This window comes from Cimex lectularius, unplaced genomic scaffold (genome assembly GCF_000648675.2).
Source record: "Cimex lectularius strain Harlan isolate CLEC.00 unplaced genomic scaffold, Clec_2.1 scaffold213, whole genome shotgun sequence".
In the NCBI taxonomy this organism is placed as follows: domain Eukaryota; kingdom Metazoa; phylum Arthropoda; class Insecta; order Hemiptera; family Cimicidae; genus Cimex; species Cimex lectularius.
In genome coordinates this window covers 717,498-740,926 of record NW_019392753.1, presented here as the reverse complement: position 1 = coordinate 740,926, position 23,429 = coordinate 717,498, and the positions used below count along the sequence as shown (strand labels likewise).

Here is a 23,429-nt window from a genome sequence, read left to right as displayed (position 1 = left end):
TTGAGTTATCTATGAGTGAAGATATCTTCAGAAGATTGTACTTGACACTACTAAGAAATCAGGAGGCATGGAATTCAGAAAGGTCACATAACCCACTGATGGCACAAATTAAGATATCAATTTGCTTTTTTCCTTTTTTGTGGACGTACAAGGCAGACCTAAACCACATTGAGCTTTTTCTCAAAAATTCGGTCTTTTTCTGCTGCACATTTTCATGTTTTATTGATCTGCAGAAGATCTCGAACTGTCTACTATGTGTATGAAAATGACAAGCTGAACTCCACAAAGATATCATCGCCTTCCAAGTTCAAGAGGTGTTGCTGAAGATATGTAACGACATTTTGTTTCTTTTTGTTGTTTATACGTGAAGGTGTTCTTGTTCTGTATCTTCTATTGGATCCATCCATCTTCGCATTCTTAAAATAAATGACGAACTATGTCTTTTAAAATTCTTATTATTTTAACAAATTGCTGCCGATATGAAGTAGGTAAGGCCAGAGAACCCGCGAAGCGGGTAAGGCCTGTGTAAAAAGGAAAATCTTTATGGCTGGCGTTTGATATAAAGAACCCTCTGCTGCCTAATGAATGAAGAAAAAAATTATTTCCTTTCATCTTTTTAAATTAGCCTTTGGAGCGGTTTTCTTTTTTCTCGAAGACCACAACGTATACAGGTTGTTTGTGGAGTTGCTACCGTAATTTTACAGGTTCGACACTTGAGGACTTCGACTGCTCTTTTAATTAAAGTCGTCATTATTTTTCATTTAAACTTAAGTATTAATCACTCATTGTGAGTTGGAGGTTTAATAATGAATTTAATAATAATTAATTTTTAAAATTTCCTTACACCTTAAATCTTAACATTCAATTATCCTGTACATCAATTAGAACACGCAGGGTTGTTTTTAAATTTTGTATTAAATACTTTGATTACGTTCATTATTATTATTAATAATACAAACTGTATTTATTGGCACAAAATGAATACAGTGAACGTTGAAAAAGCGTCATATACGTTCTTGTAAGTACGAAAGATTGATGGATAGTTCGTTCGTGATTCGAGTTTCTACAGTTCCATCACGCCGTGCTTTTTCCACGGCTCGCCTGCCCCCTGCCACTTGCTTTTAAGGTATTTCTCCCTCGCTTTCTAATCGAGTCACTGTTGCGACATGTGTAAATATAAAGGACGAAAATTGGCCGGGTAGGTCGGGACGGCGAATCAACTATGTTTGAAGTTTTCACCCTTCTTCATCATTTAGGCAATTTGGCCAAAAGTGGCGCCCTTGATTAAAGCAACGGGTCTGGTTTTCAACCGTTCGACTTGCAAAATAAAAATTTCCTTTATTCAAACATCTCTCGATTGAACCCTACTTTCGCAATGTCCGATCACAAACTAGTAAAAATTTCTCTGCTGAATTGCCTCATCAAATAAGCCAATTTCCTCCAAATAAAAATAAATAAATAACAATAGTGTAACAAATATCGCGAATTATAATTTTTTCCCCAAATACTACTAATCTAAAATTCTATCCTAGCTCTGGGGCGTGCGTGCGCGCGTTAGGGGGCATAAGATAAACTGTTAAATAATCAAAAAGATCAGGAAACTTGTATAAAAAGCCCATAGAAAACCGTAACATTGTATGATAACTAACCTCTCAACACGACACACAAGAATGGCACAATTAATCAGAAAACAAACACTTTGAGCTCTGAAGATGATCTCAATAAAGATCGAAACGTTGGCACGATAAAGAAAATGTTTTTCTAAAACTTACGTCACACTGGACCGCATCTCACGATCTTCAAATAATTATATTTAATTTATGATTGTTTGTAAATGAAAAGAAACATCATTTATTCGTTAATTTCACATTGTAACATTATAAGATTGGAAAAGTAATTATGCTACATTAATTACGCTATTATCACAGCACTGTTCACTTTCCTCGCTAGGGAGGAAATCGCGAAGCCATTGTCGTATTAGGATTGTAGGGAAGTTGTTAAAAGGTGTTGACGTAGGGGTTTGGGATAAGGGTCTAGGGTTTTATGGAGGCATCCACATCGATATCTTTTCAATTTTGAAGACAAATAGGATTTGAAGGTCACTGTGAGATAAGGCTAGAAACAGTGTACGGAGCTTGGGCAATAATTTGATGGATTTTGAACTGGAAGATGGATTGGAATGGATTGTTTGAATGTTGGAACGCCTCGTTGAACTCCTCATTTGGCTCAGTACATTTGTTTTACAGTGAAAGTTTTGATCAGTAGTCAAGAGTTTCTGAGGCAAAGTTTCAATCTCACAGCAGTAAAACATTATTAAACGCAGGTTTCACAGGATCAGTAGCAAGATAAAAACTAACTGGCGGGGAGTACGGTTAGAAGAGAGTGAATATCGTTCTTATAAGAAATGGTGGCCACAGATAGATAATCTTTTCTGAACTCTTGGTTGAACCCCACAGTTTGATTCTGTACGTACAGATTGGTTGTAGTTATTGGGTGCAGTGGGACTTTCTATTTATCGACAAGTGGTCTTTTGCGTAGTTTAAATCATCTGGTCGGTTTTTTCTTGGGTCGAGTGTAGGGGTTTCAAATAAGTCTTTAGTCGGTGTAAATACCCAAGAAACGGGCTGCATTGGTTTCCCCGAGAGGAAACAAGCAGTAGTAGATTGGGATGATTCGGAGAAGGATTAAGGTTATTTGGTTGCATTTCATTTCACTGATGCTAATCCATTTGTTGAGCCATCCTTCCAAACAGCACACATACTCACGGAGGTTGCTGAAGGCCACTGGGTCTGGATTGATAGCAATGCCTACAATGTATACTAAATAGACATTGTGGTCAAGGATGCTGCCTTGGAGATGTTCTGATTCGAAGTAAAGATAGGCTTTCAGTATGAGGCAATAAGAGAATGGATTTTTTATGATAGATTTTTATACTGTTGCCCAAATCAAATCATTATTTCATCTCATCCATTATTAGCTCGCACAAAGTTTTATATGTTTGTTAATCCTTTAATGTTGATGTTGTAGAATATGTTGAACTAACAACTATGTTAGTCTCCACGAGTGCACAAGTGAAATTTAAACAGCCAACGCGATTATGACCTGGAATCTAATTTCATAGGCTAATAAACTTTTATAGTTACATTATCTTATTGAAGCCGGTTTCCACAGGCTGGCGTGAATGTCGGCTGGACAGTGATAGGCCAGTCAGTCTCTAATATTCGACTCATAAAAAATGAGGACGATCTTGCAAGGGGTTCGTTTTCTCCAATTCTCCGAGAGGTTTCCAAGAGTAAATGGTGAGAAGCTCTTGATTTGACCAGATTACCGGACGGTGAAGAGGGTTCGTTTAGAATAGCAGTTTTTGAAATGAATCCGAACTCCGATACTAAGGGATCTGTTGAATAAAATATGTTTGCATTAAGGTGTTTTTAGGAGGGATCTTTTCCTACTCTTAGATTGTACAAATTTAAATTCACCATGTTATTCCCGCAAATAGATAACAATAGACATTCGCATAGAGGATTCATTAACATAATAAGTACGGATTGTTTTGTTAAAAAGTACTGTACGGGTCGGAACGACTTTACAATAATTCTTCCAAATTTATCTCAAAAATAATTCCAAGGGATATGTCGGCTTTCAAACGCAAAACCTCTACCGCGGAAAATAAGGATCGGACGTCTTCAAGACCGGCTATACACGTTGCGGCCTACCGGGGCGATACCGATATACTATACCGATAAACTAGAACGTGAGTGCCATCTATTTCCAGTGAAACTGCGCAGGTATAGCCTTTTCCGGCCTAAAATGAAGTGAAATTAGATTCGTGTACCTGCACATTTGTCTACGTCTATAGCGGAGTGTGTGGGGCTCATCTACATACACAGGTTTCAGTATTCAGTTTAGTTGAAAGCGGACGATCCCGCATTTTTCGTTTTCTTTGTGTTGTTTTTTTAGTTTTCGTTTTTGTTCATAAAAGCAAAGTGTATCATGATTGTGCAATGAAAGATTCAGCTTATGAGAAATTGTCGAAGAAAAATGAGTCGGAGCCTGACGCATCACAGAAATATAGTCGTGAAAAAATTCAACGCTTCAAAGAAGTCCGGAGAATCAGCGGACGACTTGTACAAGCCAAAGCTTGCCAGGAAGCCTTGACCAATGAAGCTAAAACCTCCGGTTTACTTCTAGGTGTACCGTACCGTGATTGAGCTCGTTACTTGTGCTGGAATACCTCTGCAATTTGCCCGCAGGTTTATCCTACAGGCAAACTGCAAGGAGAATGGTCGGCAAAAGACTACCGCGGTCCGCCCGTGTTCCTATTGTATTCCATTCTACTACGAACTGCAACAATTCAACTGGCCCAAGCATAAACTTAAATTAGCAATTGCTGTAATTATTGTGAGACCTACTGAACGCCGTAAAAAGAATCTCCTCGTGCAGATCAAATCTGCGTAAGATATGCAGAATTCTAGCAAAAACCCTTTTTCTAGGAGAATCTGCTCAATAGTTCGACGATAAAAGTCCAATCCTGAAGCAAGTGTCCTTGTGAAAGCCCCGTGTAACCCTTTTCAGAAGAAGGTGAGTCTGGGAATAATCCTTGCTCTCCAAACATTTCAATTATTACCAACTTATGTCAAAGAGGTATTAATTCAAAGTCAATCATAACAGCAAAAACATAAATATAGAAAATACATATTTTCTAACACGTACAAAACCGTCAGACGTGTCTATGTTTCTATTAAATACATCTAGTTGTTTCAACAAACATACCCACACAGGTATGTATATAAAATTGAAAATAATCTTTTAAATTATTGGAACTAGTAGAAGAGAGAAAATGTAAATATTTCGAAGATATGAAAAATTAAAAACATCATAAATCTCACCAAGAGAGATTTAGGCGTCAACATTACCAGAGTGCCATCCAATTGTGGACATCTTGCATCCTTTCCTGAAAATGAAGCTAAAGAAGGAAGATCTTCAATGTCGAACTTTCGTTTGAGTCTGGCATCTGTGTTTGCCCTGGAAATTCATCGGCATCCAGCCATATTCCTCATACTTATGTCCCATTTGGCTGACAGGTATTTGAGAGCATGTGTCGTAACCTGTCTCCCATCTCGGTCCGTTACTACTGTTTATACTGCTCAGTACTGTTTATAATCCCTATCACGACACCCTAACCCCGTTATAGTTGTAGCTTACTGAACCCTCCAATCATGCCTATATTACCTTGATCATTGATTGACCTTAAAAATGGCGAATGAAACTCAAAACAGCAAAATCAAAAAATTATCACCGTTCATCGTATCTGTCTAAGTGCAATTTATTTTAACATTTCCATTTTTATCGAAAACGTCCCAGACTTACTTATACCGATGACTTAATAGACTACTAGACAACAGATCTAAACTCTCCCTCGACAACAAAATACTCATAAAAAATGAGAACATACGTCATAGAAGTCATGGAGTTCAACTAGACCTTGTAATCTTTCGAATAATCGAGACCACCACAATCACGATCCTTAGATCCCCCTAGGATATTTGATGATCATGAAATTATCTCAATTGTGAGATTTTCCCTTATGGATCTGCAGAGTGATGAAAGTTTCCTATCATTTCCTCCTGAGATGGTGTATGAACATGCAATGAAGTATATGTCAAAACAGCGATTGGCACATGAAAATGATTGGCAACTACAAAACAAAATTGTTGCAAATGCATAATTGTAATTATTATAAAAATAACAGCTGCCTTATTACCTATCAAAAAAGGAATAATTTTATTTTTATAGCCGTTGTTGTAATTAGGCGTTGGACTACCTCTGTCTAACGCAAAAGTCTGGTCTACGTTTCTTCCAAATAAATAATTCAATAAGAAGAAACCAACTTGTATTGTTGTTGGTACAGTTAATCGGATTTATCTTGTAGGAAGGAATGCTTTCCTTAAGAGACTTGATTATTCATTGACTTACTGGTTAAACTATATACGACTTTACAACAACCTAGTTAAATAATTGATATCCACCTTACCACTAACGCCCTCGAATAACCCAATGAACCTATTGCTAAACAGTGGTAAAACAATATGTTTGGGAAAATTGAGAATTTTTAAATCAGATTATTATTATAGTTTTCGTCGAATTACTGACGTTTCAAATTTTACTGGAAACATTATCATATATTTAAATATTAGCAATGAGAATCACTCCCAATGAGTCAAAGACAGACTCCGCTTGCAGACCTTCTGTATTATACCGAAATTATTTCCAATCCTTCACATACACTACTTGAACTTTTCCCAGACTGTAAAGTACACGTAAGTAATTTCCAATCAGGGTCTCGTTAATTTTAAAGATGCTAACGTTAACTTCACTTTAATACTCAACCTCTCTTACTCAAACCTAGTCTCTCCCATTCCCAATCATTTCCTTACCATTAAATCAAATGAATAAACACATGCATGCACGTATACAGATAAGGATTGTGGGACATTAAAAGTAAGCTCTTCCAGGCAGAATTTGCTTATACCTATGGATCACAATCCAGTAACGAAGTTGCTGTTTGCGACAGCTGATCATACAAATTTAAAGTTTCTCCAATATGCATTAACCTCTCTGCAGAACTCTTGGCCGTCACAAAAGCACAAAGCACAGCATTATCTTCTCATTCAAGAAAACGCTACTTCTTACGCCATTTCTTACAATTTACCCGGCAATTTCTTTGCTCCTCTCCTTTGTCTTTAATTCATTAACCCTTTTTCGTTTTCTCTCCTTTTGCATCCCCAGTGTAGACTCAGCCTCCGGACGATCCATATCTCTGCATCCGAACATTAAATTTTAAAGTCTTTACCGATGTCTGCTTCCATTATTTACGTTCAACTGATTAATGAATTTAATAGAAATTATAATTTTCGTTTTTATTAATTTTATTTTGGCGAGAGTCCTGGAGACGAGTAAGTCTTCATCGGGCGAGTCAATTACGTTTATCAAGTTCCAAAGACGGTCAGCGAGGTTCGGCCTGAATCCTAAGGTACTTTATTTTGAATTCCAAATCACGAACTTTATTTGGCCAGATTTAGGGCGGCTTTAAACGGGTAGTTCTGGAGCGTGCACGTGCTTGTCGTCCTGCATACAGGTAAATTCTAATTTAATTTTAACTACCGTTTATATATTTTACTTATTTCTTTTTCATCAGTTAATTTCCTGTTTGCGACCGACCAGTGGCCCTAACAGCAAGTAATAGGAACTGATTTTTTAAACTTCAAATAAGTTTAAATTAATGGTAAATCAAATTATAACTAACTGTAAATTCAAACAATAGTCACACAGTCCCTATAATATAATGAATCATTCACTAATAAGAAACAAATGAATACACATAAGATGGGTAAGGACTGCTTGTGGGGCGAGAAATGGCACATGAGGAGCCTTCTGAGGTGACGATGAACTCTCAGTGACAGGATGAGGCGCCAATGAGGAAGGAATGCTGGCGCCACATACGATATGCACTGCGCCTGCACTCTATCTCAACCATGAAGTTGTAAGGACTGGAGAAATGGCATGTGGTGCCGCCCATATATATATATATATATATATATATATATATATATCACATCATGGGCGGGAGGGCACACTGCGGTGAGGCCATCAGTACAGATGGAGCCAGGCCATCCCGGCGCGTTGAGATGCACAAGCAGCCCTTTCCCATCTTATGTGTATTCATTGTCATGGGACAGCCTTGTAGAAGTCTTTTGCTGCCTAATTTGTTGCTGCTTTGTAAATTGCTTTGTAGTTCAATAACCCTAACAAACGAGTAAACAAACAGATGGTGTTTTCATAAGAATGTTTCCCTCCCTATTCTAAACTTCGAATGCCACCGCACGTTTGTCAAATTTAGGGTTGTTGGCGTGGCCAAAATGATTATAATCAGTTTGGCTAGAAGAGGTTCTCAAAATAAATTCTAAGGAAACCCTTTAATTGGTCTAAGGGGCGTCAAGTAGTTTTTGTTTGTTATCGTCAAGTTATTCCGTTGTAAACTCGATTTGAATATGCAGACACAGTGGTGAGGGAATTCAATTTAACCGAACTTGCTTAGTTGCTGTTTTTTTGCGACTTGGAGAGGTCAATTTAATACTTTACTAAAGCAGAAACGAATCTATGCCAACTTCTGACGGTACCGTTATTATTTTTACAAACGGAACAAGAAAAACTTTTTATTTTATTCGGAAGATTGTTATTTATTGCAGAAATTTGGACTTTTCTCAGTAATAAACTTTATTAAGATGTTTTAAAACCCATTCATCTATTCTCTGTAAAATCAATAATAAATGGATCGAAAAATAGTTGACTTCCTTATCAATACGATGTAAAAATTTCAAGCAAGAAAATTACTATATATAAATTAACACGTTTTCTGTCAAATGGTCATTGAATGTACAGAATTGTACGTATTGGATTTAGCTGTTTGAAATAAAAACATATTCAAACTGCTTTATGGATGATTAAATATAATTTTACAAAAAGGGTGAACAGGATGCTTGCAAGTGATCAAAATGAGCAACGGAGCCGAATAATGAATTTAATTATCTTTGAATAAAATAAAATCAACAAAAAAAACGGACACACGTATTTTGTTGTTTATTTCAAACTACATGTATTTTTATGGTTATATTAATTATAACACTCAACCAAGCTAAAAGAGATCAGAAATGCATCTATTAATTATTAATTGATCTATTGATTGTTTCATGAAAATGTGAAAATTCAGCAAAACATCGGAAAATCATTTAGTGATAAATTAACATTTCACTAACAATTTATTACGTAGTTTTGCTCGTATAACGGTTATTACGTCCTCTGACCTCGTGGAGGGATATAAGTTCTTAAGCATCGAATGAATAAGCGACCGGAATTCGTCTACTGAAACGGATCCCATTCTCCAACGAGGGCGGTGCAACGCTATTGGAAGCGGCGAACGATGTCTAACCCGTCTCTTTATCGTGCCCAGCATTATCATGACTTGACACGATGTCCCCAAAAAAATGTATCGAATAGGACCACAGCTTCCAGAAGAAACCCCTCAGAGTACAGTCAAAAATCCATTCTGTCAGATAATCAGTTCGGTATACCATAACTGACTGTCTTTCAAAACGCTGAGACTCACGCATGGCACATGAAGCAAAGCATTCTACATGTCTTCTTCACACACGTAACTTGTCATCGGATTGCCACGAGCCAAACCGGCACTTACCTACGAAATCAACAGCCATTATCCAAGGCCGAAGCGAGATGCTGATTTGCGAATTGTCGCCTTACTCGATGTCTCTCCAGTAGTCGAGATCCTGATGCGGGGCCTCGAGGGAGACTAGGCTATTCTCATGAAGCCCTCTGATGACTGTTTTAGACCTCAGTCTTACATTACGGACCGTTAAGGCAGCCGTGAAATGAAGTCCAGTAGTGTGGGAAGAGCAAAAAATCTATCGTCTCTAGCCTTCGTATATCGCAGTCAACAGTTACTACCTTTTCTTCCACCGAGACTTCCGGTGGCCCTAAACCACTGTACACACATAACTTAACACCATCATGGATGTTAGAGCACTTACACCCACGCCATGTTACGACAAAGCATCTGCCAGGGGGACATATTATGAACTTAAACATGGTTTAAAAAAATCAATGATTAACTTTTTACTCAAATGTCTTATTTCACCAAAGAAAACAATTCAAAAGAAAAACGATTAACTCACTCGACAAGTTGTGCACATGATGAAATGCAACTGATTTTCTTAATTTTTTAATCTTACGGTCATCTGTTAAAGGATAAGTAACACTCTGTAAAGGTAAACAAAATATTGGGTTTACGTTTTAAGACAACTGTTACGGTTAATACTTAGCTGTTATGGAAAAAAAACAAATAAATAGAAATCTCCGGTTTTTTTTGTGTTCTTTTTTATTTACTTTGAGTGGATGTATATAAAAATATATATGTATATAAAAACACGCCATACTAAATTTTAAGACTTATAAATTCATTTCGTTAAACTGCGCTGGACTTTTATCATTCATGACGCTTTTTTTCTTCTGAACATGAGTTGGAATAACAGAGTATTACTTTAATTATTAGAACTTTTAAGGCAATTTAGTTGAATTTTGTCTTCATGTAAACCAACGCATCATAAACGCAGGTTGTATCTGCGATATAATTAATTAATCAATATTTCCCACACGGTCACTCCATTTTGAAGCCAACAATAGAAAAGCAATTAACATTTGTCATAGCAGCAGAGGGTAGGTAAGGCTATTCTGTTTAATAACAGTATAAGAAGTACGTTCAATACAACTTGTTTTATTTATAATTTTGATACCAATTCGTATTAAACAATAGTTAAATAATTGGGTCTGGGAAAGATGAAATTCAACTGATAATAAAGATCAATCTTTATACCATGTTATTATAGAAAATAAACAGGGGTCCGGTTTTGTGAGTGTCCCTGTATGTAAATATCTATCGAGTTTGTACTGGTTAACGTTTGTTTTAAATTATAATAACGTAAGAAAACCTAAGTGATAAGGAATTAATTATAATGATGCATAAATTCTAATTTCGCATTTTCTACCTGTTTTATAAGCAAGGAAGGAAAAAAGGTTTACATTTACAAACATGTTTCCGGTATGTTGTGTGAAACGGATGTTGTTAAGAAGATTTAAAGCTGCAGAAATCTATTGAAAGATTTTTTAACTTTATTATTCTGATGTTTTGATCAGAACGCCGACACGCGTCTATACAAAAATAACAGGCGGACAATCAAACTGTTGACAAATGTTACACTCGGAGACCGACCAACAACAAAACAATTTAACTTTGGTTTTATGTACAATAGAATATTTTGACACCACTTTGTCGAAGAAGAGAATGAAAAGTTAAAGGTAATTTTAACATCAAATGATGACTAACATTTAATATTCCTAAGATTCACTATAAATAGCTCGGTTGTGCCAGAGAAAAGGCACTAAAGGGAAAAAGCTTGTTGAAATTAAAATTGAAATTTTAGGTTAATTGTTTTCATCCGTCCTCACTTATTTAAAGACGGCGTCAGCCATTTATAATTTCCCTAACCATTACATATTCCCAATCACAACAGCAATTAAGTTAACAATGTAAAAGGAGGAAGTTTAATCATTCGGTGAAATTTTCTGGTAAAAGCAAATTGCATATAGTTAATTGAATTGAAACTAATGTGCTAAATGTATAAACCTATGATTTGGTGCAAAATCTATGAACCTATTAAATCAATTTTTTCTATTATCATAAGCATTTTTATCAGTTGGTACTACTAGGAAAGCAAAAACCGAATGAGAAAATCGTATGCTGATGGATTTCATTAAAAAACTAGGAAAAACCGTTGAGATGAAAAAATTTCCACGGCCGCATCGAGGATGTTTGTGTATCGGCGAGAATCCATCTCCGACTCGTAGATAAAAAAAAGTTCGCCGATTGGGCTCAAAGAAACGATTGGTCATTGTTTGTAAAAGGTTTGCAGCTGCTGTGTTTCCAATGAAAAACGACAGCTGACGCTAAAACGCGCTCAGCATTTGATGAGTTTCAAACATGCATCGAACGAAATACAGGAGATTCCCTCATAACTGTATTTTTTCTGGTTTAACGGCCTCCTCGGGGGACCATCCTGAACATGCAAACCTCTGAAAAATCTATTATTAACGACTAACATCTGTTGATCGGGCAAAATCTGTTAATAAGTTTAATAAGTTGGAGATGAAGTGCGGCTAGCTCTTCCACCTAAATACACAACTATTTTCCATTTTTCTAAAGCCTTCATTGCAAGTAGACGTTTCTTCGTTAAAGACCCTAGTTTTATTAGCACAAATAATGCTGCCTTTAATCGCATTCTAAATTAATAATCCCCTAGCACTAGGGTTTGCAGTTGTGTACGCAATGCACCTCAGCGATTGTTGTTTGAAGAATTTCAAGAAATCCCATATACATTTAACATTGAATCCATGCATGCGCTCATGCGCGCGCGGGCGTGTGTGTGTGTAGCCATTCAGCATAGTGCAATTTATAGAACACTTACAATACACTATAGAAGAAAAAGATCGTCCTTTAGAATTATTTTCTAGATGTAAATTTTCTATCTGTAATTACTCTACAATTGTTTTGAATTTTAAGAAAAGTAATTGTATCAACCTAAATTATAGATTATTTGGAGATCGTGAGATGCGGTCTGGTCTAAATTATAGATATAATGTCACAAGTTGAATTGACGTAACTTGAAAAACAAGGCTGAAAGGAGTGATGTTTTAATGAACAAAAACAGCCAGGCTCAAATACTCACCCAGACCATGCATGTCTGCACGTGCAAAATAAGCAAAAAGGATTTAATTAAGGGTAAAATAATGTAAGCAGTATTATGACTGATTTGGAAAATTTCTTCATGTGGTCGGCATAGTAATGTAATTCTTTATATACCATGTTGGTCTGGGTTTCCTCGCTAAATTGGTCTGTCAGTCTCAGTATGCATCCATAGCAAAGCACTACCGCTCATGTGAAAAAAAAATCTGTGTGCAGTAATAAATTCAAAATACTCTCAGATTCATACTACGTTCGGTTTAAACCTTAACTTACGAGCCAAACATAACGTTGGATATAATGTCTCATTACATGTGGCCCTCTTTTATACTGGGTGTCCCAGTTCCTTCTGACGAAACTCAGGGAATCGATTCTACTCTTCGTTTGGAGCAAAAAATGCTCAGGAGAAAATATTCGGAATGTTCTCTATTTTGAAGATATTCGTCAATTTAGGTTTTTTCACCTTTTCATTACCTTACCACATAAAAACGCTTACAACTTCCAAAATGTTGAGACTACAACAAATCCAATTACACCATTTGAAAGAACGCTAAATTTGCTGTAAGATACTTCTTTGCAATAATCTGAATGACATAAAATGTTAGCCAATATCAGTTGGAACATGTCAAAATTACAAAATTTAAAATTTTGGTCATGATTGCACGTGCTACTGAGGTTACAAAAAAATACCTACAACTTGTCAAATTTTACAAAAACTTTTTCATCTAATATGCTTTACGTTGATATATCCAGGTTTTTAAATAACGTTCTAGTAGAGTTGAAAAATAACCATTGAATGTTCGCAAACGTGAGCTAAGGTAATTTCTGAAGAGGGAAAACACTTTGAGCATTTCCTCTGAAAAGTTCTTCCTTTGTTGTTATGTGCTTGCTACAAGAAGAACCATTGCAGTTTATTGTATGAAGCTTTCTGGTATGGTTTTTTTGAGATTACAGATGTGTCATTTTTATTTAACAAAGCGAGTTCTAATTGATTTATTTCTACCCCCCTTCAAATTTACCTTAGCTCACGTTTTCGAACATTCAATTGTTATTTTTCAACTCTACTAGAACGTTATTTAAAAACCTGGATATATCAACCTAAAGCATATAAGATGAAGAAGTTTTTGTAAAATTTGACAAGTTGTAGGTATTTTTTTGTAGCCTCAGTAGAACGTGCAATCATGACTAAAATTTTAAATTTTGTAATTTTGCCATGTTCCAACTGATATTGGCTAACATTTTATGTCATTCAGATTATTGCAAATAAAAGTATCTTAAGCAAATTTAGCGTTCTTTCAAATGGTGTAATTGGATTTGTTGTAGTCTCAACATTTTGGAAGTTGTAAGCGTTTTTACGTGGTAAGGTAGTGAAAAGTTGAAAAAACCTAAAAGTCTCTATCTTCAAAATAGAGAACTTTCCGAAAATTTTCTCCTGAGCATTTTTTGCTCCAAACGAAGAGTAGAATCGATTCCCTGAGTTTTCTCAGAAGGAACTGGGACACCCTGTATATGCAACTATCTGCCATCACCTGCACACATGCGTTCATTGATGACTTTGCAGATCCTACTCAAAACGGACAATAAGGCGGAAGCATGCCACCTTTAATTGTAGATTAGCAACGAAAAGTTTTTGGAAATGGAGAACTAAATAATAAATTCAGTAAAATCAGCAGTGGTCTAATAACAGCAAGGGTTTCGGTCTTTGACCCTCGGACGGACTATTCCTTCTTTGGGTCACTGGTGACCAAAGACTCCGTTTTTTGAACTGCTACCTAAAAAATTTATTATGGAGCAGACCACCCGTAACAGCAAATTGCATATTAGCAAAGCATGATGTACTAAATTGAGAAATAACTTAAATCCAGTAAAATTAGCAGGGGTGCAATAACAGTGATGGTTTTATTCTATGAAACGTCTGACAGAAAACCCTTTTCTTTCTTAGGATCACTGGCGACTGGTATTCCTTTCTTCCACTGCAACCTGAAAGATCTCTCGTAGAACAGACCACCCTTATTACCTATTTGCAAATTAGCAAAGCATGATGTTGCAAATTGGGAATTAAAGTAAATCCAGAAAAATCTTCAGTGCTGCAATAACACCAAGAATTTTGGTATATGAGGTCCGTGACAGATCACTCTAAATATGTACATGAAAGGTGTAACAAAGAACTCCAGAAAAGTCAGCAGTAGTAGTGGTCCAATAACAACAAAGATAGGGTCGTTGTGGCGTCTGACAAACTACACTTATTAGCTGCTTATATATTACTTAACAAGAGCAGCGTTCCAATAACAGCAACGGGGGTTTTGTTCTATGAGGGCAAGACAAACCACCCTCATTAGCTATATATACATTACATATCATTAAAATAGAAACGAAGGTTTGGTCTATGAGATCAAATGACAGGACGTAAGATCTTTGGCGAATTTACAACAGCATTTGTCATGGTTTCATTTCAAAAAAATACATTAGTCTAGTAAAATGTTATTAAATATTAATAAAACGATATAATTTATTTAACATGCAGTATTAAATATTAAATAATACCCTTTTCCTAGACTTTTTTATCTCAACTAAAAACCTTAACTAATTGAATTAAATAATACCCTTTTCCTTCTCAGGGTCACTGGTGACCCGTCTTCCTTTCTTCCACTGCAAACTTAAAAGATCTATTACAGAACAATCCATCCTTAATACCTTCTTACCTACTAGTAAAGAATGGCGTAACAATTAGAAAACTAACATAAAAGCAGAAAAAATCAGCAGTGGTTCAATAACAGCGAGGGTATTGGTCCTTGATTTGACTGACAGCCCAAAATAATCGGCAGGCAAAATTACAGGGCATCTGAACATCCGGGAATGTATACCCAGCAGCATTTGCCGTGCTTTCATTTAATAATACACTTTAATTGAGGAAAAATATTATTGATTTTATTCTGTAGTGTAAAAACTAAATGAACTTTGAACAACGGCCCTGGCTTGTTACATGGCCTGGATGTGCCGTGGTCTAACAAACACGATGGTGTTAGTGTGTACAGTGGTTTAGGGTTACCGGAAGTCTTGGTGGAAGAAAAGGTAGTGGTCGACCGTGATGTTCGAAGGCTAGAGACGATCGTTTTACTTCTCTTACTGCAATACTGTAACGGCTTCCTTGATAGGTAGTCAACTCCAGACGGTACGTAATGTAAGGATGAGGTCGAAAGCTAGGCGCACATTAGTCGGTGGGGCGAATTGTAAAGGTCCGCACACTATGCAGTTCTATTAGCGGGTGAATGCCCGGTTGGCACTCATGAAATTCTGATCTCGTTTAATTTGTTTTATACTAAAATAGGTATATTGCAATTAATATCAAGATATTATAGTTTTAAATACACAACAATATAGTGGAGACCGGTTTGTTTTTTCTTTCAGTGTATGTAAAGTTAATTATGGGATCGAGGACGCCGAGTATATAGGGGGGTCCGACACGTACGCCAGCGGATCTCGGCATAACCTTTGTAATTTTATTTTAGATTGATTTGGAAAACTATTGCAAAGTGGTCGTGACACCTCGTCCGCGAAAGCCATTGTATAGTTTTACGCCAAACCCTCTTGTTTGACAGGAATTATTTTAAATAACATAAGAAGCAAGAAGGACAGTTAATTGAAACGAGTTTAACAAATAAATCGGCTTATTGGTAGTCAGGTTTTTAGAAATCGATAAACTCTATTGAATTCGCGGACCTTCCTTACGTCATAATCCAAAAGATTCCCTTAAACGAACACAGAATTTTTTTTTTCTCATTTAGGTTGAAAATGAATTCACTCTGCACAATTTGTATAATTTATGATGTTTTCCACTTACGTAATCTTTCAAATGCATCCATTTCTCCCACAAATTATGTCTAACGCTTCATTCAATTTTAATTCTATTGTTATATTATAAAAACAATGGAAATGGAAAACGTATGTAGAGGTATAGATCATCTAAGTACGCACATTCGTTTGGACAAAATCATCTCGATTAAATACCGTGTCTTTGAAGAGATAAAGGCCCCTGTAATTATTAAAAAGAAACTGTTTTTCCTTACTTTATAACACAAATTAAAAACGCATTTCCATTTAGAACGCCTAAATAATTTGTCAGTTTTTAATTTGTGTCATTTTTATATCGTACAGGTGTCAAAGATAGTACACTAAATTATATATTTTTTTACATTATTGTATATTGTCGTAATAATCAATTATGTTGAAATGAATGTTGCAAGAAATTATTTCACGGTGAAGAAGAATTAACTCTGGAACGGGTCATTGCTCTTCAACAAAATCTAACAAATTTCCGCTAGTGTTTTTTTTTCAGACTTTAATAACTTATACAATTGTTTTCAAGCGCCGAGAACAATCTAGCGAAGCGAAATGAAAAGAGAAACGAAGTTTGACACGAAAATTTAATTTCTAGTTATTGACATTCTTTCTCACAGGAAACAACCCAATGTCGTACGTTAAAACGCTGGTTGACATATCAATTAATACAAGAAAGTTACACTTCGAACGATCAAGGCCTTTAATTCTATTAAAACAATGCTTCCAAATTTTCGTTAATAGTGAACTGTAAACCGATGCCTGCACAATGCATCTCGTTCTCTTCGAACTAGGTGTTTTCCCTGTTCAATGAGAACTGAAGAACTTGACGAAATGTTGCATATTATAAGGGAGTGAATTTTGGCTTGGGGCCATTCCCAGTCATCGATCAACAATTGAGTGTAAAAGAAAAATCCCAAGAAACGATCCGCCGCAGTCAACACGTGAATTTATTGTAATGCCATTTCCATCCCTCCCAAACCGAGCAATAATAATAATAATTTATTTATTATGTATTATGTATATTACCAAAATTTCAAAAAGGGTGGATATTCTTTTTACGGGCAATTTATCTATAAAGAGCAGAATCGTAGGTCATACGTCAATCTGAACTTCATATAAGTACATATATGACTATCTAACTTTCTTTTCTTTTTCTTCGTGTGTATTTCACTTAGTCTTTTGTTGGCACGATTCATTGTTTTGGTTTCAAGTGTACCGTTTCGTCTGATGAGTAATTCTTTCTACCTTTGGATAAAGTACCTTTTTATTTATCCTCCTGTCAGCTCGGAAAGTTTTCTCGGTCACATAATATGTAATCAGATTGGGGAAAGGCTAATTCGGAACCTACTTGCGCCCGGCACAGAAACGTTCTGAAATCAAGCAAACACCGCACACGCACGCCACATTGATTTAGGCAAACCTTTTATCAGGGGCGAGTTAAGTCATTTCCCGAGTCGGCCTCCCCTTTCGGTATCCACCATTAATGGCAAAGCTATACGTCTCCCTCACAACTGCAAACGACGTGTAATTGTTGACCGAGGGGAAATCTCTACCCCTTTCACATGGCAGGCCTATTTAGTTAGTTTAAGGGTTTGTCTGTCAGTAGATCTGACCCTTTAAAGCGTGCCCTAATATCTAGGTGGTCTTCGGGCCACGGAACCGAGCGAACAAGTTTTGCCATGTCTGCGTGCAATAACTCATAAAATTTGATCTGTCGACCCACGAAATAAAACGACTTGGATATTTTCTTCAATTCACAAACCGGCGTAATTCAATCATAAGTATTTATCCGGTGTCGAGAAGTTATGGATCGTCTACGAAACACCCTAATTGATTTAGAAAGATGCTTGATATACTGACTATAATCTGTACTAGAAGTTTAAACTGAACAAAATTTATTTCACAATAATGCTAAGGAGTTTAAAAATGAGACTATATTTCTACTTCTCTCAGCTTTTAACTTCCCATACGTATTTGTCTCCGGATAATATTGCATGTGAATTCCTAGAATTGCCGTCAAGGTGGCTGCAAAGGTTTTCTGTTTAAAGTGTTATATGTATGTATCGAACACTTTTTTACTCACAAATTCAATTGCTATCTGGAAAACTTTCGACCTATTTTAAAGTCATGATCAGGGGAAAACAATCTTAAAGATGATTACAAATCATTGACATAATTAAGTTTTTATTAGATGATTTCAAATTTCTTTGTGACCGCCTCCTCCTAAAAGGCCGTTGGCAATTTTAGGTCTGAATCTGTCTTAAAGAAATTTGAGACCTTTTAAGTTATTATGAACTTAATTATGTTAATTTGTAGATACTTTAAGATTGTTTTGCCCTGACGATGACTTTAAAATTGTTCAAACGCACTGAATCCATGAAAATGGAACTATTATGCTCTGCCAAATATGGACGTACTATCCAGCTGTACGCTATTCATTAGCCACTGTAGCTTTTTAGTAGCTCCTCATTTACATTTACTGTATTCAGGTTTTTTCACCCGCAATCAGACAGCTTTTCCTTTTTATATTAACTTTGGCGTAGGCTCCGTTTCCATAGATGAGGGATCACTGGTCACCACTACCAACAGCCAAAATTACCATGTGCTATACATTTATGTTTGCTATGCGATCAACAAGCCTTCACTAGTATATATACATACATATTTATTTATTTACTATAACAGGCAATGATAACATTACTAATATACTAGAAATTACAATCTTGCTGTTTTAAAAAAATTGTATAAAATGGTTATTATCAGTAGGTGACAGTGTTGAAGAACTTCTCACCTGATAACATGTGATACATATGTACCTGCACAGTTTCCTAATTTTATTAATTTTAAGTAATCGATATTTTTTATTAAATTCACTATTATTCGTGGTCCGCTTGACCAATTAATAACATTCAATTAATTAAGGTTTTAAATTGAGATAAAAAAGTCAGTGTCACGAGCGGGATTCGAACCCACGACCTTCTGCTTGATACGCCGCTACTCTACCACTTGAGCTATCGTGACTTCGATCTCCTTGGGCACTAACATCCAATCTCAACCCCACCAATTCAAAATGTCAAAACCGACCCCCAAGAAGAATACATTGAAACGAATGTAACCCCACACAATAGGCCGGTAGGGCGGCGCGGCGCGGCGCCAGNGAAACCGGCTCCGCGCCGCGCCGCGCTTCTGGCCAAGTGTGCGCTGGGCGGTCGGAAATCGTTGAGTTCGGGTATATTCGGTTGCCCTCGGACGCCATATTGTAAAGACGAAGCCAACCATTGTGGGGACTCCTGGAAATGCAAAATCAACACTAAACCGCAGCGCTAGTCAGATGGAGGGGGAAATTTGACCAACAAGCCGAGAGCGGTTCCTACATAGTGTGCGGACCTTCACAATTCCGCGCCGCCCCACCGACCTAGTGTGCGCCTAGCTTAATGCGTATATGAAGCGGGAAAATTCTGTTTTCTGAAGGACTTGGTAAAATCTGTGGTCAGGTATGATCTCCGTAAGCTATACTTCGCATGACGGATGATATTCGTCAGTTGCCAAAGCAAGCCCGAATGCCAGACTGCAAAAAAATGAAAAAGGTGTTTGTTTAATCCACAACATTGTTGACTGCTCCTCACGAATCCAACAAATTATTTCTATTAACAATTAATATCTCATTTTCTTGGAAATTTCATGATGAGTCTTAAATAAAAAACCTATTTCAACAAATATTGCTAAAATTATGGTGTTGCTCTTATGGGAGAATTCGTTCTCACAGCATAATAAAGTAAGTTACTTTTTTTTGTAATACAAGAATTCCTAGTATTACATAAGAACATACGAGGGTCCCTTTTGAGCGTTTGGGTACAATTAAGTTCCCAGGGAATATCGACGGCCCTAGAGAAGTGCAGCGGTGTGTGATTGTAATTTATTTGTGATTGTAAGTTTATTATTAGTGTTAGTATTAGTAGTACATATTTACTAATCGTATATTCTCGAAAATGTCATGCAGAGTTTTAAATGTAAAACTATATTGTAATAAATTGTATTAAAATTGTGTCTTTGCACTAAGGACGAATTACCCTCTTAAGCAAAATGAACGAGTAATAAACAAGGCTCAGACCACGCATAAGGGCAGTTGTTTACGACGGCGGCTTGACTATAATTAACCCTTTGAACCGATTGTTGAACGCCTATTACCTCATAAGACATACATACTACATCAACAACCCCGTGGTGAAACGCTTAAGTCCGTTTGAAATCATGAAGATTTGTTTGGTGTGTGACTCATTATTCAGTCACCTAATACTTCGACGAGCCTTTACAAGGTTGGTCTTAAAATAGATATATAGATAATGATGTTTATTTACAATAAAAATTATTTTACAGAAAATATTCAGTACATAAAACATCCTAGACAATAGCCCACAGGCTGTCTGTCGAGTTGCCAAAAGAAAAACATAGCACAATATTAATAATGTTAATAATACGAATACTAACAATACTAATACAAATAGTCATAATTTACACAATACTTTATTAATAATTGAAATTATCTATTAGGAACGCTCTGTATTTTAGGGAGTACACAACATAATTGTAGAGACTGTCCCAGTTCTGCCCATTCAAAAATTAAATTACTTCATTTTTTTCTAAAAACAATTTGCCAAACCACCTAAGTCTGAATTCCTTCAATATAGGGCACACTGCCAAAAAATGGAAGCCATCCTCATGCACACCTAAATTACACAAAGCACAACGGTACGCTTCCTCATTTCTGTGGACCGAGTAATTAAGAGTAATTAACTGACCTCTTGCCTTCATTATCACACTTATCATATTCAAATTATAATTTTTATTTAAATAATGGTGATTTTCTCCTAATTCCAGATTCAGTTCTTTGTATAAACCCTGGACGACAGACCGTTGTGCTCTTAATTTTAGTTTATTTTTAAAATCAGTTCTCAAAACATCTACCAAGCTTTCCACCCTATTTTTATTTACGTCGGAGTAACTCAAGGGGGTTAAACCGTGTTGTAGACACAAATCGTCAAATTTTTTTGCCCAAAATATTTTCTTGTCTAGTATTTTCAAGGTCAAAATTCGAGGAAGTCTAGCAGAAGACAATGATAAAACTTTTTGGATGTATGTCAGATGCAGGCTTAATGCGTTGAAAAACAATGGGTCCAATCCCTGTCTCTAAATATAAGACATAATCAGATATATCCTTTCTTAAGAAAAACAACCTTTTGACAAAATATTTATTCAATTTCTTCACACTGTCATACCATTTATTGCCCCAAACCTGAGCACCATATAACATTACCGCCGTGGAAACAGAGTTAAATACATTATATTTTACTGAAATGGGAACATCACTGTTCGACAAGAGAGACTTCCAAGTAGAATTAATACCAAATTTGGCTACATTTAATTTTTCTTTAAGATGTCTTTCCATAGCAAGCTGCGGTGTGAGATATTTACCCAGATATTTATAATGGTTCACAATCTCAATATTTTGTCCAGCATAGTTCCAAACCTCTTTTCTCCCAAGCCTACCCCCTCTGGGGAAGACTGTTATTTTTGACTTGTTTAAGTTAACAAACAAATTCCATAACTGACAATACTCGTAAAGCTTATTTATCATTTTCTGCAGTGTACTGGGCTCCGTTGCTAATAATACAATGTCATCTGCATAGAGCAAACAACAAACATTCAACCCATCAATATGCAATCCACCGCCTACAAAATCACATAGATTATTGATATATAACGAAAATAAAAGTGGAGATAGTAAACAACCTTGCTTTAGCCCTATGTTTGTCTTAAAGGTATTTGAAATTCCCTCCTTCATCCACACAGCAGATTCAGTTTCCTCGTACACTCTTTAAAACAGTTATAAATTTATTCGATAACCCTATCATGTGCAGTTTATAAAATAAAAGATTTCTATCTGGCGAATCAAATGCAGCCCGAAAATCTACAAAAAAACAGTACACTTTTTTCCGTTTTTCGCACAGTTTTAATTTCACAATATTAAAAAGACTGAACAGACTATCTACCGTTGAGTAACCCTGCAGGAACCCAGCCTGAAACTCATTCAAAGCATTATTCTCGATTACCCACTGTTGTAAACGTTTCAAAATTAGACCAACAAACAATTTCGATATAGTATCAGAAAAGGCAATCTCTCTATAATTGCTGGCAACACTCCTATCACCCCCTTTAAATAACGGGAATATTATTGCCTTACTAAAACTACTGGGTACGACACTTGTATCATAAATATAGTTAAAAACTCTTAGTCTGAAAGTTAGTTGGACTGTTCTTATAAAATTCGTATGGAATACGATCAAACCCTGGTGTTTTCTCAATTCGAGCTTTTCTTATAACTGACAATAACTCCCCCAATTCAAATTCTTTATCCAGAGATTCTATATTGACTAAAGCAGGAGCATACAAAACAGGGGTCTTAAAATATTTAAATTATAAAAAACAAACATTCGCCAACATCAGCCTTACGTTTTATTTACGTTTCGGCCTAATCAGCGAGTCTAGCGGGCTGTTAACTGAGTTAAGAAACTTAGTTAACTGATAACTAAGATCTGTAATTTGTTGTTCGTTTACATAGTAGAGGTATTAAAAAGTTTGTGACTAGTTCTTTTTTACTTCATCCACAGATTTAAATATAATACTGTTAAAATCAAAGAGGAAGTTTTGACGTTGATGTTAGGAAAATCTGGTTTCCTCCCGGAGGAAAAATATTAAGATTAATAGCTGTTGAAGTTAACGGATTACGGGATTTCAACCTGCCTTACTTTACTATATCAAATAATTAAAATTGCTTGAATTTTATACAAATATTATGTGGTTATTGGTTATGCCCCCGCCCAAAAAAAAGAGGAATGAGCGCCTATGATATACTATTCCGCATATTTACATACCATTTGAATACCCATGATAGAATATTTAAGGTGATTTCATGTTTTAACTAATTTACGGAAACTCAGTGCTGCCGTTGTGCTTCAAATCCACATTATCTATGTATTCAGAGAAAGTGAAAATTCAAAATGTAACATCATCGGTTAAATATCCGCAACTATCCACGGTAGAAGTTCAGACCCAATCGTTTCCTCAGGCATCACATCCGCTGAAAGTAGTGAAAGTTCAAACAAATTGCTCAACATGTCGTTTCTTCTGTCCGACAAATTAACAGGCATGAACCTGAATA

At 36.1% G+C, this 23,429-nt stretch overlaps 1 long non-coding RNA gene across 4 annotated transcripts in view; it reads right to left on the bottom strand.

Moving 5' to 3' along the window:
* LOC106669208 overlaps positions 1 to 23,429 on the bottom strand; it is a 487,453-nt gene that overhangs the window by 37,419 nt on the left and 426,605 nt on the right. The gene's annotated exons all lie outside the window — the stretch shown is intronic.